Source organism: Littorina saxatilis, linkage group LG15, assembly GCF_037325665.1.
Source record: "Littorina saxatilis isolate snail1 linkage group LG15, US_GU_Lsax_2.0, whole genome shotgun sequence".
NCBI classification, from domain to species: domain Eukaryota; kingdom Metazoa; phylum Mollusca; class Gastropoda; order Littorinimorpha; family Littorinidae; genus Littorina; species Littorina saxatilis.
Window position 1 is genome coordinate 48701135 of NC_090259.1, and position 20193 is coordinate 48721327.

Below are 20193 nucleotides of genomic sequence, written 5' to 3' on the forward strand. Positions count from 1 at the left end.
TCTCACACACACTTCATACACACAAAACACACCCCCATACGCACATATAGACAGACGGACATACACACCTTTACAAACAAACACACATATACACACACACATACACCCACTCTCTCTCTCTCTCTTTCTCTCTCTCTTTCTCTCTTATACAAACAGACACACACCCATACACACACACACAAACACACACATGTACATACGCACGCATGTACGCACGCACACACCCACAGACACACACACACACATGTACATACGCACGCATGTACGCACGCACACACCCAAAGACACACACACACACACACACACACACACACACACACACACACACATTGACTCATACAAATCTCATACACACAAAACACACACTCATACGCACATACACGGTTGGCCTAGTGGTAAGGCGTCCGCCCCGTGATCGGGAGGTCGTGGGTTAGAACCCAGGCCGGGTCATACCTAAGACTTTAAATCTCTCTTTAAAACACGCACATACACACACCCACCCACTCTCTCTCTCTCTTTCTCTCTTATACAGACACACACCCACACACACACACTGTACATACGCACGCACACACACACACACACACACACACACACACACACACACACACACACAACCACACACACATTGACTCACACAAATCTCATACACACAAAACACACACTTATACGCACATAGACCGGCACGGTTGGCCTAGTGGTAAGGCGTCCGCCCCGTGATCGGGAGGTCGTAGGTTCGAACCCCGGCCGGGTCATACCTAAGACTTTAAAATTGGCAATCTAGTGGCTGTTCCGCCTGGCGTCTGGCATTATGGGGTTAGTGCTAGGACTGGTTGGTCCGGTGTAGGAATAATGTGACTGGGTGAGACATGAAGCCTGTGCTGCGACTTCTGTCTTGTGTGTGGCGCACGTTATAAAATTATGTCAAAGCAGCACCGCCCTGAAATGGCCCTTCGTGGTCGGCTGGGCATTAAGCAAACAAACAAACAAATACGCACATAGACAGTCGGACACACACACCTTTACAAACAAACACATATACACACTCATACACACACAAACATACACACAAACTCATGTACACACACATTCACACACACACACACTCTCTCATTCTCTCTCTCTCTCAAACACACACACACACACACACACACACACACCCCAAGTCACACACACACACATACACACACTCACTAACACGCACTCACTCACTCTCTCACAAAAAAACTTCATACACACAAAACACACACCCATACGCACATATGGACAGACGGACATACACACCTTTACAAACAAACACACATACACGCACACACACACACTTATGCCCACACACACACTTACACACTTACGAATACAGACTCATGCACGCGTGCGCGCACACACACACACACACACACCCACACACACACAAATACACACACACACACCACACACATACGAGTACAGACTCATGCACGCGTGCGCGCGCACACACACGCACACACACACACACACAAATACACACACACACACACACACACACACACACACACACACAGTAACACCAACACATGTGCACAAAATGAACACAAACACACACACTGCGCGAGAGAGAAAGACTTCAGGGAGGCATGACGTCATGATGCATTAATTGACGTCAAAGACTTTCGACCGTGACGTATTCTTCTTACGCGAGCTTTATCCATAGACTTGGAAACTACGGAATTTCTACCCGTCCAAAACGGCCTTGGGTTGCGTTTGCTGAAAAAATGGGGGCGACTATTGCACCCACCGTATTTTTGTTAGTATGGTCCCAATTTTTGGTGAACTTCCATCTCCAACTGTAGCACGTAGCCGAGCACAAAGAATCCTTCTTTATCATGTATTATTCGGTATGCACATTTCTCAAGTCGATTACAGTATAGCGTTCACGGGATACCTCCAGCTTCGCTGGGATAAACAAGAGGCGAAGCCATCAAGGCTCACGTAAGAAATCGACAAACAGTAACACAAACTCAATCACTCCGTCACACACACACACACACACACACACACACACACACACACACACACACACACACACACGCAGAAAGAGCATAGGTGAAACTGTGCAAGAAAGCGAGACACTAGATCTAGATCTGTCTGTCTGCATGTAGCCTACTTACAGGGACACGACTGCCAACAGAGTCTCGGCCCGCTCAAAATAATAATGACCGAGACTTTCAGTACTTCCTTCGCGTGACGTCTAACCCTCTTACGTCATAATGTGACGTCAATGTAATGTGACGTCTTCAAATGTTAGAGTTTCTACCACAGACATACACACGCACAAACACACACACACACACGCACGCACAGACAGACAAAGTTACGATCGCATAGGCTACACTTACGTGAGCCAAATATGTGTGCGGTAAATATTGTGCAATGTTTTTCATTGTAACATTCGCAATCTTGTTTCAGTGGTTACTTTGTTTACCATTAACCACTGCTCTTTTCCCGGCCTGAAATCAAATTTAATTTCCCAAAATGTAACTATAACCGACTCCACATATTGTTCCTTTATAATTAATTTGCGAAATTGACAGGGCTTACTCAGATTCTTTAAGCCGTTAAATCCACATACATTTTCATTTGCAGAGCGTAGTTCTGCTGCTTTAATTGCTGTACAAATGACCCTATATTCAAACAATCGTGTTGGCGACACCAGTGTTCAAAGTGATTGTTTGTGTTTAATAACTCTCGAGTCTAAGTTTTTTTTAGAATTAAAGTATTCAGTCTATCTCCTGAGAAAATATTTAAAACAATTTGTTTGTACAGTCGGTTGCCATGGTAGCAATCCAAGATGGCCGCCAAACAGCACATTTTCAAAATAGTAAGGCGTTTATAAAACTGCATGGAATTTTGTTTTGAAGCTTGTTACGTGTACTTTAATACAATGCCAAGAATTTGTTCAGAGAATATTTTTGATCTGTCCATTCTTTTAAAAGATATTAGTGATAAAAATGAGTGATGTTGAATTTTATGAAAAAACATCACAAAAAATTATATAACTTCTCACACACACACAAATTCCACAATACGCTCTGAACATTTTGGAGAAAATAACTTACTTAAAGGCATATGTACGCGCTCCCGTGTTTACAAAGTGTAGTTTGCCCATAATCGATGTCAAACGCACCATAAGACCATATAATGACGATATGTCACCATGCGCGGACCAAAATACATGCATTACAGCTTGTTCTAGCCTCTGAAAAAGTTAGGATGTCAACAAAGCCGCGGTGTTAGCTCCCTTGCATCAACGTTACATGTGTTGCCAAATCTATAAATAGGACGATCCAGATCAAAATGAAAATTAACATATCTCAACATTGAAGGGGTCCTGGACCACAATATTTTGCAGGGAACTTAATTTAGCATGTCTCCAGCTGTTGGTAAAGCAATTAGCGTGTATAGTCATCGAGTACATATGCCTTTAAGATGTATGCAAAGTTTCAACAACGGAAGATTATTAGAAAACATGGCTCAGGCTTTTGAAGTGACATAAAATAATGTAGTTTTGAGAAAATGCACAAAACGTGAAGAAAATTGAATTTTTGTACACAAACATTCACACATACATGTAACAAAACAACGCTGACTCTGTAATCAATTCTTGCTTGATTTCATAAGAAAAACAGAAACTAAATTCAACAAAAATTAAAAGAAAAAAACCCAGTGTTTCGCAAGCACCAAATAACCTGTTCCGAGGTCGCAATGATCAACTCTCATCAGTAATGCGCACGCTGCATAAAGTATGCCCATTCATAATTCCCAACTTGTTACCAGTCGAGCCGCTTGTCTTGGACCTCTTTTGGACTTGAATTGAATAGTCAGTGAGTCGTTTAACAGTGTCCTTTATTTTTAATACAACACTATTTGGGTTGATTTCTGTGAATTGCCTTGCAATGCCATGGGCACTTCGGAAGCTCCTCTCCAGCTTCCACCTCTGCATCTGTAGAGACAAACATAAATTCTAAATGAATATGTCTGAGAAAAACCGAAATACTGCTGTTCACATATATACCCCCCCCCCCTCACACACATTTGAAAAAGGTATTGTTTTGTAATAAGATGCTATTTGTGCGCATGCGTATGTATGTGCTGACAGTCAAGCAGTGATGAATAGCTGTTGAATAATCATGTGAATGGTGCTGAGGCGGTTGAGAGCTAGTGAATGGTCTGGTTTACAGCAATTGCACATCCATCGCATGCAGAAACCTCAATAAATTATGGTAAGATAAGATGGATAAGATAAATTTGCAGATGTCTAAGGCCGCGAGGCCTATATCTCATCTTTTGACCAGTACTATTTACTATCCTAACTTTGAGATGGTCTGCATGGTAAGTATGACCAGAAGCAATGTTCATTCACTGGGACATGCGAATGCATGTTTGTTTATGCTATAATAAAACTGTGATCGCAGGAGGAAGCTATATATACTTGAAAAAATAAATGAGCAAAGAACAGATGTTTTGCCCCAACACTGACAAACCTGGGCCCGTATGCATGAACTAGAAGTAAGAAACACTGAAAGTAGAGGCCTCTTTTCGAAGTGGGAACTCCCGAAGTCAACTTTCTAACTGTTCACAATGCATGAACTGACTTGAACGCCAAAGTAGTGACAGCGAGAGTATTAAGGTCACGGTCGGGGAAATTGGGGGAATCCCTACTAAAACGCATGCGCACGTTTCTATCAACATAGCAGTCAACTAAAATGGCAAGGCACGTGTGCCGCTCAAAAAGAAAGTAGACACGGAGGGGCGTTCTGCACCTTTTTCAGATGGTGAAATTGCTGTACTCTTGACAGAAGTGTTTTACGAAAGAACGGTTATTCTGTCCAAATTTCAGAACAGTCTAACTGTTAAACATAAAGACGCTGTCTGGTCCAAAATTGCCAAAGAAGTGTCGCTCTCTCTCTCTCTCTCTCTCTCTCTCTCTCTCTCTCTCTCTCTCTCTCTCTCTCTCTCTCTCTCTCTCTCTCTCTCTCTTACGACACACGCACGCACAGACAAACGTACACTCATGCACATACTGACACTATGACACAAGTGACACTGACGGCACACATAAACACACACACACACACTGCACACACACACACTGACACGCGCGCGCTCGCGCGCACACATATACACACACACACGCACCCATACACGCACGCACACAGTCACAAACAAATAACCACACACTCACTCTCTCTCACTTTCTCTCATTCTCTCTCAATCTACACTCATACACACACTGAAACTATGATGACACAAGTGACACGTCACACACACACACACCCACACACACCCACACCGGCACACACATACACACACACACACACACACACACACACACACACACACACACACACACACACACACATACTCACCGTAGTGATACACACGCGCGTACAGTTGAAAGTCAAGACATGATATGATTTTTTCAAAGCATAGGAAGGTTTCTTTTGCAAATGAATAAAATTAACACAGAGGCAAAACCCGGTTTTTGCAGCCGGAATGCAATTGCGGAGGCTTAAAAAGGAAAAGATTAATAAAAAAAATATATAGCTCCCGGCGGAACTTGAACCCGGAGCGAATGAACGAGAGTCCGGAACCGTTACCACTGCACTATGTTACTCGTGTAGAATAGAGGCATGATGAAAAAAGGCATTCTGAGTTATTCAGTCGTGCTGGTTTGAAAGCTCGCCACCTTCGCCGAATGACTCGAGCACGTTTTTTTCGGTCAGTAACTGATCGAACTGTCGCTTTTGAGTCACTCTGTTTTAAGCATTTCACCTAAATTAAACAAGAATGTCACAGTCCGTGTCTATGGTGCAAGGTAGGAGACCGTCTCATTGTAGCCAAGTTACGACAGTTGCTCGATTGACGCATTTCACGTCTTCGATATTGTGTCTGAGATCATTTCCCAATGAGCTGCCTTTAAAAACGGAATGTCCTGCAATTGTAGTATGCGCTGGAGGTTTCTTTTGGATGGGTAAGGACCCTTGAGATGCGATATCGTCGTATAATTATGTCAAGCGAGAGGCCCTTGACATTGGAAGTGGGAACTTCGAAAGCAAAGTTGCCAGCTACTCGGTATGCACGAGCTAAATTGAACGCCGAAGTAGTGGCTTCGAGAGTTCTGAGGTCAAGGTCGAGAAAATTGGGGGAATCCCAATTAGTGCGCATGCGTTTGTAAACGGTAGGCTTGGTGACCAGAAGAAACAAATCTCATCGCGAGTTCGTAAATGGGCAAACGTTGATCGCGCTGTATCTTTTACTATAATTGTTATTTTTAACTGGTTGAACGAAAGCTGTGATGATTGTCCTTAAATAGAATGACTGTCTATAATAATGATTTCGTTGACCAGAATGTTGGGGACAATAAAAAAAGGTTGTTTATGTGGTAGCGAAGTCGGTTAACTTAAAACTCTTTTTGTAGTGTTTTTTTTAATGATTGTGTATCGGGCAGGTTTCACGGTATTGATTTCAGCCATTTCCCATTTTCTCACACTTCCAGTCAAACATAAAACTGTGAAATACTGTGAACATGGATGTTACTGTAATTAATTAGGATCGGTACCACACAAAACAAAGAAAAAAATTATACGCAGAGTCTTATTTTCCATAGAAAATCAAGCGAAACGAAAGTTGCCCCCAAAACGTGAAAATCTATCAAACAAACTTGATGCAAGCCTAACTCCAGAAAGAAGACAGAAAACCACTAATACTAAATGATTTACATAAAGTTTAAACATATAACAGATTTTCACAACAAAGTTCCTTGCCTGAGGCTGTCTGTATGTTTGCATGATGCTGTCCTTGATCAGAACGCCATTTTCACCTAAACCGGCCGGCGAAATGTTTTTTTTCCACATTTCAAGGTCTCCATACACTAACAAAAGTCACATGTTTTGAAAGTGTATTTATGTGTGTACAAGATAAAAACAGATAAGTACTTCTTTATCATTTTTTTAATGGCAGAAATAAACTTATACTATCGATACCCCCTAATTTAGAAAACGGCAAGAAGAGCCAAGATACCTTCTTTCATTAACAAGGAACACTTTTTTGTTCATAAAAAGACACTCACTCATTTTGATATAAAATAATAATAATCAATTGCATACATATATATATGAATACAGAATGTTAAACAAATCTACTTTTATTTTAAGTGGAAAAAACACACAACAAAAATCACGCACATAAGTGACGCACACAAACTGAAGGCTTACCACCAAAGACTGTGGGTACCCTAACTACTCTCCTCACATAGGGAGGGCGGAGATAGAAGGATCCCTAAACAAAGGCTGCCTCAACACGACTTTAGTAGGTAGCCGTGCCTGCTTGGTCATCCAATTATGCCGCCGAAAAACAGAAACAAAGAAGAACAAGTCGCGTAAGGCGAAAATACAAACTTTAGTCAAGCTGTCGAACTCACAGAATGAAACTGAACGCAATGCAATTTTTCAGCAAGACCGTATACTCGAAGCATCGTCAGTCCACCGCTCGTGGCAACGGCAGTGGAATTGACAAGAAGAGCGGGGTAGTAGTTGCGCTGAGAAGGATAGCACGCTTTTCTGTACCTCTCTTCGTTTTAACTTTCTGAGCGTGTTTTTAATCCAAACATATCATATCTATATGTTTTTGGAATCAGGAACCGACAAGGAATAAGATGAAAGTGTTTTTAAATTGATTTCGAAAATGTAAAGGCACTGTAAGCCTCCCGTAAACCATCACAGAGCTCCCCGAGCGTCTACATACAGTACAAGCATACTTCCATTTGAACGCTCACCGAACGGAAACATCCTGGCTGCTTTCTGTCGAGCGTGAGAAATTTTCAAAGAATTTATTTTCGTGGACTTCTCCTAAACAACAATTGCGCCTCGTTTTGGTGCTGGCCGGGACGGCTGTTATGAATATGATACCGGAAATCACGCCCGGACAGTAAGCCTCCCGTAAACCATCACAGATACTGTCAGGCTTTTACACACAGTACAAACACCCTTCCATTTGAACGCTCACCAAACGGGAACATCTGTGGGTACCCTAACTACGTAAAGAGCGAGCAATTTTTAAAGAATTAATTTTGCAGATTGTCTCGAACACCTTTTGGACCCATTCTGAACTCAGGTCAAAAATGAGTTACTTCCCTTCTATCGATGTAAACTGTCGATAGCCGTGGATCGATGATTATCAGAATGTTTTTGGACCGTAGTGCGTTTTTGCGCTAGACCTAACTTTTAAAATCTAAATAATAAATTGACAGCTTGTTACAACATTCTTTAATCATAAAAGAATTTGTTTTTCATCAAGACAAGATCAGAAAAGCCCGGAAGCAGGGTCACGCAAGGGTCGTCGCAGACGACGGTTTTCAGTGCATATCGCCGTTCCTCTCAACAGTCAAAAGCCATCGCTAGAGTTCTTGTGAACCACAGCCGTTTGTTTCGTGCATAAAAACGTGCTATTGTAGATAAGCTCACATCGAGTCACATTCAAATGACTGACTGACGACTACATTGTGAAAAAGGGAAACTGGATGACACGAGTTCACAATGGCTCAGGGGTAAGATAAACCACGCAAAAATAAATTCTTTGAAAATTGTTCGCTCTTTACGGAGGGCACCTAGGATGTTCTCAATCGGTGAGTGTTTAAATGAAAGGGTGTTTGTACTGTGTGTAAAAGCCTGACCGTATCTGTGATGGTTTACGGGAGGCTTACTGTGCCTTTAATTTTGATCATAATGTTTATATTTTTAATTTTTAAAGCTTGTTTTTAATCCAAATATAACATATTTATATGTTTTTGGAATCAGAAAATGATGAAGAATAAGATGAACATAAATTTGGATCGTTTTATAAATTATTATTTTTTTTTTACAATTTTCAGATTTTTAATGACCAAAGTCATAAATTAATTTTTAAGCCAACAAGCTGAAATGCAATACCGAAGTCCGGCCTTCGTCGATGATTGCTTGGCCAAAATTTCAATCAATTTGATTGAAAAATGAGGGTGTGACAGTGCCGCCTCAACTTTTACAAAAAGCCGGATATGACGTCATCAAAGGTATGTATCAAAAAAACAGAAAAAAAACATGCGGGGATATCATTCCCAGAAACACTCATGTAAAATTTCATAAAGATCGATCCAGTAGTTTGGTCTGAATCGCTCTACACACACACGCACACACACACACATACACCACACCCTCGTCTCGATTCCCCCCTCAACGTTAAAACTTTAGAAGACACTTGCAAGGCAAATTTTCGCGCCGCGGTGCCGATGACGCAAATAACTCTCGCGACAAAACGATTGGTCCGTAAAGTCGCGTCATCAACCGGTTCATAAATGACCCGTGTATGAATGGCATTCCTTCTGTTGTGATGACGTGCGCACCTCGTCATTGATGTGACTTGGAAAACCGGTCTGATTTAGGTACCCCCAAGATCTTATGTCGGAATTAGATACCTTTACCCTACCGATCCAGAACTGCAAAGGAAACGTTAATCAAACTTCTATAATCATTGAAAAAGCTAAAAATTTGATCGAGCATGAAGAGGTAGCGATCGTGTGGTAGCGATCGTTGGCTGACAGACGGCATATTACTCGACAAAAAGGCAACAAAAACATTAAAATCTCACCTGAAAAAAATAATCACAAATCCCGCCTTCGGCCTCAACTGTGAAAAGTGTGTAATATGTCACATACGGCATAGGATTGCCCGGAAATGACAACAAAAGTGAAAGTAGCGATCGTTGGAAACCCCTGACAGACGACGGTCGGACATTCCAAGAAATGGACACGGCGCGGAATTTCGCGAAATTTCGGTCATTGTAAATGCTTTCCTATGAAGTACAGACTATAAAGGTGTGTTTTCAATGTCAAAATAAAATCATGTTATCATTTCTTGTGGTAAAATAAGCTTACTTGGTTTATCTGTGAAGACTTAGTTTTTCGGACAGACAGCTTCCAGTTCTCGATTCGATTTTTTGTGTGCAAAATATGTAATTCAAAATTCATATTTGTGCTTTTGTTTTTGTTTGTATGGTTAGATATTGCAGCTCTGCTATCAAATATGACCATTCAGTGTGAATTGAGTGCCTTTTCGTTTCAATTTTCACATCAATGGTTGGCTTCTGTCATGCAGAAGGAAATGGTGTCTGTCAGGATTCACACGATCGCTACCAAACACATGTGCATAAAATGCCAACAAAACAACTCAAACGATTTTTTTTTTCAGAATTGTATTCAAAATGACACATTTGTGCATTGCATATAAAAAAAAACACTGAGAAAATTGGTTCAGCAAGTTAGAAATCAGAGCACATTGTGCAGTCAATAGAATGTCTCAATACCGTGAAACCTGCCATCGGTAAAACTGCTGGACAAAAATAGTTTGGTCAGAGCGAATGTTTGTGTTACATGGTAAATTTAAAAAGGCAGAACTCCATTTTTTGGGAATCAAGATATAAGGTGTAGTGAAAAGAAGATAAGTTCAGCGAATTTCATATTATTTGAGAAAATGTGTGTCCGAATTTTTAAAACAGAAAAATTGTTGTACATAGGTGTTTGTAAATTACGTTTGTCCTCGTTAATTGTGAAGAGGATGTATGTTTATATAAAGTTCAAAGTCAAGATTGGATTTTTGTAGCCTACGTGCGTGTGTGCATAATACATAGACATAGAACACTTTATTATCTCAATTACGATAAACTCGGGTGTGGTGAATCACAATAAACAGCATAAAACGTAAGAACATGAATAAAATATCAAGGCGCAAATATAGTCAGCTCATCATAGTGTGGGGAGTGGGTACACACACACACACACACACACACACACACACACACACACACACACACACACACACACACCGTCGAACACACACATAACGTCGAACACACACACACACACACACAGGCACACACACCGTCGAACACACACACACCGTCGAACACACACACACCGTCGAACACACATAACATCGAAAACACACACACACACACACACACTCACACACACAAACACACACACAAAAACACACACACACAAACACACACACACACACACACACACACACACACGGCACGCGCGAACACGCAAACAAACGTATGAAGGAACAGACGCACAATTATACCCGCACGCACGCACACACAGGCAGACAGGCACTCGCACAAATACACACACACACACACACACACTCACACACACACACACACACACACACACACACACACACAGATAAAGCAATGACAAAAAAAAATAGCAGAAACTTACACTTCAACACTCGAACACACTCACACACACACACTCACACACACTCACACAAACACACGCACGCACGCACACAAACACACACACACACACACACACACACACACACTCACACATGCACACAACGACGCCCATTTTCATAGAAACACAGTAGGCCTAACCCCCTCGTATAAGCGGGAATGAAAGAGTGGTGGCCAATGACCCAGAACAAACAAAAGTCAAAGCTGGCAACTCAGGTTTGTATTCAGGGAAATTTGCACGAAATGCATGCAGAAGATACGACTTTTCCCTCTATTTTCTCTCTTTGGGAGCGTCAGCTCGGTTTGACATGAAAAACTGAAGAAAAGCCCTGCCTTTTCGCACTGAGAAACTGTGGAAGTAGCGTGTTTACTACTGGGTCTGGCTGTAGTACATTTACCCTCATTTACTTCCTCGTTAGCTTCCAAAGTAAACTCTTTTTTCGTCCCATGCATGCGAAAGTGAGGATGTACTTCCGATGTCACTCAAAACTTTAGAAGTAGTCGCAAAATACCCTGAGTTACTTCCTCGCTTTGCTTCGAGGTAAACCCTTTTTCCGGCCCATGCATACGAAAGTGAGGCAAGTACTTCCGATGTCACTCAAAACTTCGGGAGTTGTCGCGAACTTCCCCCATAAGCATACGGGCCCTGGTGACCACCAAGCTTCACAGTAGCAACCCATAACAGACTGTGCATCCTATTCAGTTTCTTTGCATCAGGATGTTGTTTCTTTGATTCTGTACTTCAGCACAACAATCACACACACACACAAACACAGAGCCCGAGCCGCACACATAATCAACAAATTGTATTAACTAATATTTTTTTAAAAGAAGAAAACAAATACATACCGAACTCATTTGCTGCTTGGCATCTTCCCTGCTCTCCTTGGGCTAGTATTCAACTGCACCAGACTTCCCCGGAGATGCATGGTGTTGCACCATGGCTGAACAAAGTCATTTTCGTATTGATTGTTCTTCTTGTAAGCGGTTTTTTTGCTTTGCTTTTTTTCCGGAGAAAATATTACCATAAGGCCTGCCTTCTCGTTGTCAGAGATGGCGAACTCCGTGTGTTACACGACACTTGAGATTGCCACAAGTTCTCAAACGTCGTATAGTTGTGTTCTTTTATTCTACGTCGCCCGTCTTCGCAGCAGCAGAAAACAACTCGTCAAATTGAGTTCGAGGATTTATTTAGCATTACATACATACAACTGCACATCATAGCAGAACTCAAATAGAAGCTTTTTTACATACAAATCGCGCTGGCATATATAGTAAATACTCAATCTCGAGAATATTCCAGACCGAACATGATACAACTACATTATACGAGCCGTGCATGGACTAAACTAGCGACATTCTCTATGACGTACATCAAAAGCGCCGACGCACTTAATCCGAACGAACGCCACGAACTCACGACTAAAACAGCGTGGTAAACAACTTGTTTTGACAGGACTAGAAAGTTCACCTGCATTCTCGTCCAAGCATAAATATTGTGTTTACAAAATATAATATCGGTACTTTCCCACAAAGTACAAATAAGTCAACTACATGCAACACACAAAACTGAACCAAAGCTCAGCAACGGTAGCGTTTCCTAACATTACCCCCAACACCAGAAGAAATTTACCTAATTTCTTTCAATCATTGAAACGCTACCTGTACACATATTATGTATACATAACAGATTGAAATCCAGGTATGTACATTAGTCTGTTGGAGAATGAACACAGTTTTACTCACATACTCGGCTGAGAAAATCTGCTCCAACATTGTCTGAACCCTTGATCGATTCCACTCGCATATCAAAGTTCTGCAAGTACATCACCAACCTCGTGATACGATTATTCACAAACTTCGCAGAGTTCAGGTAGGTGAGGGGTTTGTGATCAGTCTGAAGCACGAATTTCACCCCTTGGAGGTAGAGTTCAAATTTCTTGATTCCCCACACGATGGCTAAACACTCTTTCTCCATGGTCGAGTAGTTCTTCTCGGCTCCTGACAGCTTCTTGCTGGCATAGCTGACCGGAAACGGTTTACCTCCATGCTCTTGCATAAGCATGGCGCCGATCCCTTCGTCCGATGCGTCTGTACGCAAGATGAACTCTTTGGCAGTATCAGGAAGGCGTAGCACCGGGTCTCGTGACATCAGGTCGCGCACGGTCTGGTATGCCTTCTCCTGAGCTGGTCCCCAGAGTATTCGGTTGGGGCATCCTTTTCGGGTCATGTCCGACAAAGGCGCCGTTATGGCGGCGAAGTTTGGAATGAACTCTCTGTAGTACCCAGCCAATCCAAGGAAGGATCGCACCTGCTTCTTGGTTTCAGGACGTGGCGCATTGAGGATCTTGGTGACGTTTTCCAACAAAAGCCCCTTTTGACCTTCCTTCAGTGAATGACCTATGAAGTCAACGTTGTCGGTCCCCAAAATGCACTTGCTGGGTCTCACGGTCAGATTAGCTTTTGTCAGGCGGGAAAACAGTTCCCTCAAAGTCTCCAGATGCTCCACAAAGGTCTCCGTGTGGACTAGCAGATCATCCCAGTAGTACACAACATTCTTCATTCCTTTGAGCATTTTTCGCATTCCCCTCGTAAGGGTAGCACCACTGTTCACCATGCCAAAAGGCATCCGCAGGCACTCATACGTTCCGTCTGGAGTTGCAAAGGCGGTCTTTGGTATGTCCTCTTCGCGCACAGGAATTTGCCAATATCCCTTGCTGAGATCGATCTTTGAGAAGATCTTACTGCCGGTTAACTGTCGGAATAGATCAGTTGCCGTCGGCATTGGTTCAGGGTCAAACACGGTGATCTTATTGACTTTCCTGAAGTCAATGTATACCCTGTTTGTGCCGTCTTTCTTCTTGACCACAACAACGGGAGATGAGTAAGGGGATGATGACTCACGGATGACCCCCATCTTCAACATGTTGTCGATGTCCTTCTTCAAGGATTCCCGAGCCTGAAACGGGATAGGGTATGGTTTTGACCTAACAGGAACGTCAGATGTGAGGTGGACTTCATGTTCGACCAAGGACGTAGAGCCTGGAACATCAGAGAACCTATGGGTGAAGTCGCCCATAAAATCATGCAGCTCCTTTTGCTGATCTTCTGTCAGGTCAGGTCCTAGCTTGACGTCATCCACTCCCTCTTTCTTGTGGAGGTCTCCCAACTCCAGTAGTTCCTCGCCGTCGAACTCGTCTAGTTTGGCTGGTTCTTCCACACTTGCTGCGACCTGTACTGCTTCCGGAGGTCTCTCCACATACAGTTTCAGGAGGTTAGCGTGGTAGATCTTGGACTTCTTGCCGACATTCACCTTGTAGTCGTTGATCCCTACCACGGCCTCAACCTCGTATGGGCCTTTCCACTGCATCAGTAGTTTGTTGTGATCAGTGGGAAGCAGTATCAGCACTTTGTTACCTGGTGTAAACTTCCTGTTTACGGCTTTGCGGTCGTAGTAGTGCTTTCCACTATCCTGAGACTTTCTCAAGTTTTCTCTAGCAATCTCGAGAGTCTCCTCCAGTTTCTCTCGCAACTCAAACACGTACTGGTAACTGTTCTTCACTTCAGGTGTGTCCACATCTTTCGTCCACAATTCCTTTAGTATTTGCATCGGGCCTCTCACGGTCCGCCCGTACATCAGCTCGAACGGGGAGAATCCAGTGGACTCTTGTGGCACCTCCCTGTATGCAAACAGCAAGGCATTGATGTAGCGATGCCACTGCCTTGGCTGCTCACTGCATAGTTTCTTCAGCGTGGACTTCAGCGTCGCATTGAATTTTTCGACCAGCCCATTACACATCGGGTGATAGGGTGTCGTAGTCAAGTGACGAATGCTCAGCAGCCTGTTGACCTCTTCCATGCATTCAGAGACAAACTGTGTCCCCAGGTCTGTGAGGATCTCTTCAGGAACTCCAATTCTGCTGAAAATGTCCACAAGTGCCTCGGCAACAGTCTCGGTGTCCATTTTCTGCAGAGGCACGGCTTCTGGGTACCTGGTTGCATAGTCTACCAGGGTCAGTACCCAACGATGACCCGCTTCACTTGGCGGTTTGATCTCGCCGATGAGGTCAATGGCCACCCTCTTGAAAGGTCGGTCAATCAAAGGCATCTTCTGCAACGGCACTTTCGGGACCCTTCCTCGAGGTATGGTTTTCTGGCAAATATCGCACGATCGGCAGAATCGAGTCACATCTGCATGCAGTCCTGGCCAGTAAAACGCAGCCTGGATTCTGTCCGATGTCTTCTTGACACCCAGGTGACCTCCCATAATAGAGTCGTGGGCCACCTCCATCACCTGGCGCCTAAGTGGTTGAGGCACCAGAACTTGACGTAATGGCTTCCCACCGTTGACTCTCGCGTGCTGGAACACTCTGTACAGAATCTTGGCCTTCACTTCAAATTGCACAGTGCCTTCGCCCTTAGTCATCTCCTTGACAGGACGACTCCTGTACTTTGTTAAAGTCGAATCAGCTTCCTGTAGCTGAATCAGCCGATCCCTGTCCACGACAGCAGTTGCAGAACTGTTGGTGACCCTGAGTGGCGTAGTTGTTTTGTCCTTCTTCGCCTGGGCTCTGGTCGTCACAGCGCTTACAACCTGCGGCTGGTCGCGGCGATGCACAGTTGCTCTGTCATCTCGTAACAGTTCGCTGATATCTTCATTCGCGAATGGCAGTGGGTCTTCCTCCTCAGCAGCAGGCTGAGCTGAGCCCATTCTCCATTCGAAATTAGGGTCATCAGGACGTCTCGCACCCCCAATATTCCCAATTAGTAGATCGTACAAGGGCTTCTTCAGGCAGACGGCCTCAACTTCTCTGGTGAAGTATGGAGTATCGATCTGGATTTTTACCACTGGTGCCTTCACGCATTTGCTGTCAGCCATGAGCGTCCACTTGAAGTCACCAGTGAACTTCTCTGTCGGCACCAAATCCTCTTTGACGATGACCCCATTGCAGCCCGAATCTCTGAGAACAGTCACTTCCTGCTTCTCAACAAATCCCTTCGACACGGGCATGTTCGACACTGGCCATTGGCGAGTAGAAGCTGGCCATCAGATATACATTCTTCCACGTCCGATGGTGTAGCCACTTGCTCGGCAGCCCTTGGAAGTATGACGCTGCTCGCACATACTTGTTGGTTCGAGCCACTCGTTTGCCTCTTGTTGTCGTAATATCTCCGTCGATGTTCTTGCGCTTTGTCATTGACATGTCCGTTATTTTTCTTTTGGGGACAGTTGGCGACTCGGTGGCCCATGGCATTGCAATGGAAACACGTTATGTTCTGCCCTTCATTGGATGATGGTGCGGACTCAGTTTGTCCCTTGGCAGGTTGGTTTCCCTGGTTCCCGCTCTTCTGGAAAGGTTTCGATGACTTTGACGTCCCCAGGGTCCTTCCATGAGCAATGAGATAACGCTCAGCAGCATCAGTAATGTCCTTCAAACCCCGCAGTTTTTGCTCTTCCAAGCGGGTCGCCAGGTCCTTCGGGCAGGCATTAAGGAACTGCTCCTTCACGATCAAGTCCCGCAGACTCTCGTATGACTGCTCTTCACCTGATAACTCCACCCACTTCTGCAGGTATGACGACAGGCGCTCCACAAACTGGCTCGGTGTCTCTCCAGACAATGGCTGGCATTCGCGGAAGCGTTGACGGTAGCCCCTTTCAGTGAAGTTGTAGCAACGCAACAGAGCTTCCTTCAGTACATTATAGTCTCTGGCGTCATCATTTGAGAGTCTAGTGTAGACCTCAGGTGCTGCCCCAGTCAAATGTGCGCTGAGTTGAATCGCCCAGTCGTCGCGCTGCCATCTAGCACTCTCAGCGAACCTCTCGAATCTTGCAAGGTAGCAGTCGATTTGGTCCTTCCCGTCAGCGAATGCTGGAAGTTTCGGTGCCCTGTGTAGCATTTGCTGCTGGTTATCTCTTTGGCGTGGTGCCTCGTGCTCATTTTGAACACGCACCATTTCTGTCTGAAGCTCTAAGCGCTTCGTCTCCATTTCTATCTGGAGCTCTAAGCGTTTCAGCTCCAATTGCCTTTCTTCACGCTGTGCTTCTCTTTCTCTTTCTTCACGCTCACGCTGCGCTTGTCTTTCTTCACGCTCACGCTGCGCTTGTCTTTCTTCACGCTCACGCTGCGCTTGTCTTTCTTCACGCTGCGCTTGTCTTTCTTCACGCTGCGCTAGCAGTTGTGTCTGGGACTCGACGAACTCCGTCAGATGCTTGCCTTTTAGTCCCAGTTCAACTCCTTTTGCCCAGAACTCAGCCATTCTGGTCTTTTCCGGTGCGTTCGTCTGTATTCTTTCACAGCCACGAACGTAGACGAATGTAGTCTTCTAAAAGAACACAGTCTCTACTGCACCTCCGATGCTTCTCTCGTCGCTGTTCACCTTCGTAGACGCAGGCTGCCACCCTCCTCGTCTAACGTGACGGCGCACTCTGCTCACGATACGTACACGACGTACCCCAGTCGTATTTCGTAGTATTAATGCACTAGCTCCGCGACGAAGTCCGTCTCGTCCAAACGGCAGCTAACCTCTGTAATCCCGATACACTCCGGCGTCGCTCACCGTACCGAGCTGCGGCAATTACCAAACTCTTCACCAGTCACACCGAATCCACGGTTCCGTAGTCTCAATACTGATCCCTCAGGATACACCCGATTGATGGCTACCTCCTGTGACTGTCTTGACTGTCTTTGTTGCTGGAAAACCCTTGGCGTTAAACGTAGATCTCCCGCAGTGGGACACTGCGGTTATGAAATTAAAGGCCCCTCCTGTTTTTGGAACCGCAGGAGCTTTCTAGTTTGCTGTTAGGTAGATTTTTGGTTCCTCTTTCCTGTCATGCTCTCTTTTTCTTCATGAATTCTTTTCTTTTTTCTGCCTTCTTGCTCATTCACCTGTATTTTTTCCAAAAATCTCTTCTCTTGCCGCTTGTCTCGCGATTCATGTATAGTTTAATCTGTTAGTGTTCTGATGTAAGTCCAGCAGTAGAAAGGTTAAGCCTATTTTAACATACTGGAAACTGGTAATCTTCCAGTAGGTATTAATTTAGTTTTACTAAAGCCTGCTGGGACACAAGTAATGGGTTAGTGCATTTGTAAACAGGAATCGCTTGACAAGTGGCCCCCTTCATCCCCCCCTTCCTCGTCCTGATATGGCTCTGCGTAGTCGGCTGGACGTTAAGCAACAAATAAACAAACAAACAAACAAACAAACAAACGTAGATCCCGGCTTGGCCCCCAATTGTTACACGACACTTGAGATTGCCATAAGTTCTCAAACGTCATATAGTTGTGTTTTTTTATTCTACGTCGCCCGTCTTCGCAGCAGCAGAAAACAACTCGTCAAATTGAGTTCGAGGATTTATTTAGCATTACATACATACAACTGCACATCATAGCAGAATTTAAATAGAAGCTTTTTTACATACAAATCGCGCTGGCATATATAGTAAATACTCAATCTCGAGAATATTCCAGACCGAACATGATACAACTACATTATACGAGCCGTGCATGGACTAAACTAGCGACATTCTCTATGACGTACATCAAAAGCGCCGACGCACTTAATCCGAACGAACGCCACGAACTCACGACTAAAACAGCGTGGTAAACAACTTGTTTTGACAGGACTAGAAAGTTCACCTGCATTCTCGTCCAAGCATAAATATTGTGTTTACAAAATATAATATCGGTACTTTCCCACAAAGTACAAATAAGTCAACTACATGCAACACACAAAACTGAACCAAAGCTCAGCAACGGTAGCGTTTCCTAACACCGTGTAGTCCGTATCTACCGTCGCGGCAGTCCGCTCCGCAACTCTAAAATAAGTCCTGGTTCAAAACACTCATGGAAACATGCTTCACACGTACACCACCGATGGCAATTTCTTGCTCCATCCCATCTCAAGTGAAGAAGCATAGTTTCCTGCCAATCTCCCTTCTCGAAGAAGGAAAATGCACACACGTGTTCTTCCGATTCGTTCGTAGCAATAGCAAACGACGCTATCGATTCGCACTTTCTGTTTAAACTTCTGTCACGCGAGCCTCTGTAACTGACCTGAATCTACCCGATATTCTTCTTATGTTCATGTCTAGCACTGAACTCGGGGCAAAACTTGTGACCAACTGAAGTTTCAAGAAAGATATCCACGAAAAATCGCAGCCGAAGGTGCTACACATCGCCTTTGTCAAGCTCTTGCGGAAATCAAGAATACTGCATTCTGGGAAGGCCGAATTGAACCGAACCTAGACCGAGCATAAACGAAGTTTAATATTCGCGATTCGATTGGTCAGTACAGAAAACTGTTCATACGGAATCTTCCGGAATCTTCATCGGTTCTCTTCGGCTCATTGGAATGTCTTTCAGTTGCTGTTACAAACGGCGCGAAATCCGTAAACGGAAATTCCCGTTGTCCGCGTCATCAACCAACTTCGCAAAGAAAAGACAACTCCTCCCAGTCATACAAACGTGACAACGGTTGACGATGTTTTTTAACTCACAGTCAACTCCGAAACATGCGCATTTTGTTAGCTATTTTGTGTTTTTTAATACATAATTGCATACACATACATTGTTTATTTAGCCGTTTTGACCGTTTATGATTCATTCTGATCTAAAATAAATACATCAGAGTAACCAGAAGAGGTTCAAAATGCAGAATCAGAAAGAAAATGGGAATGACCATGGAACAAAAAAATCACTTTTTTCACTGTGGTGTCTGCCCTTAAAGGGCAAAAACTCATTATTAACAAATATATCCTTTACTCGACAAACGCCTGCTTTAATCCAATCGCTAACAAACAGCGTTTGGCCGCAATACATTATATCACTGCTGTTCAATAAACACGTATCACTTAATAACATTTCTCCACCTACTGCTCTC

The 20193-nt window shown here is 43.9% G+C and overlaps 1 protein-coding gene and 1 long non-coding RNA gene across 3 annotated transcripts in view; both read left to right on the forward strand.

Annotated features, from left to right (window-relative positions):
* Nucleotides 1-20193, forward strand: part of LOC138949514 (uncharacterized) — a 725664-nt gene that overhangs the window by 525342 nt on the left and 180129 nt on the right. The gene's annotated exons all lie outside the window — the stretch shown is intronic.
* LOC138949536 (uncharacterized) overlaps nucleotides 18037-20193 on the forward strand; it is a 37571-nt gene continuing 35414 nt past the window's right edge. The window contains exon 1 of the long non-coding RNA XR_011450325.1: nucleotides 18037-18523. This is a non-coding gene — a long non-coding RNA (uncharacterized lncRNA). The remainder of the gene's footprint in view (nucleotides 18524-20193) is intronic.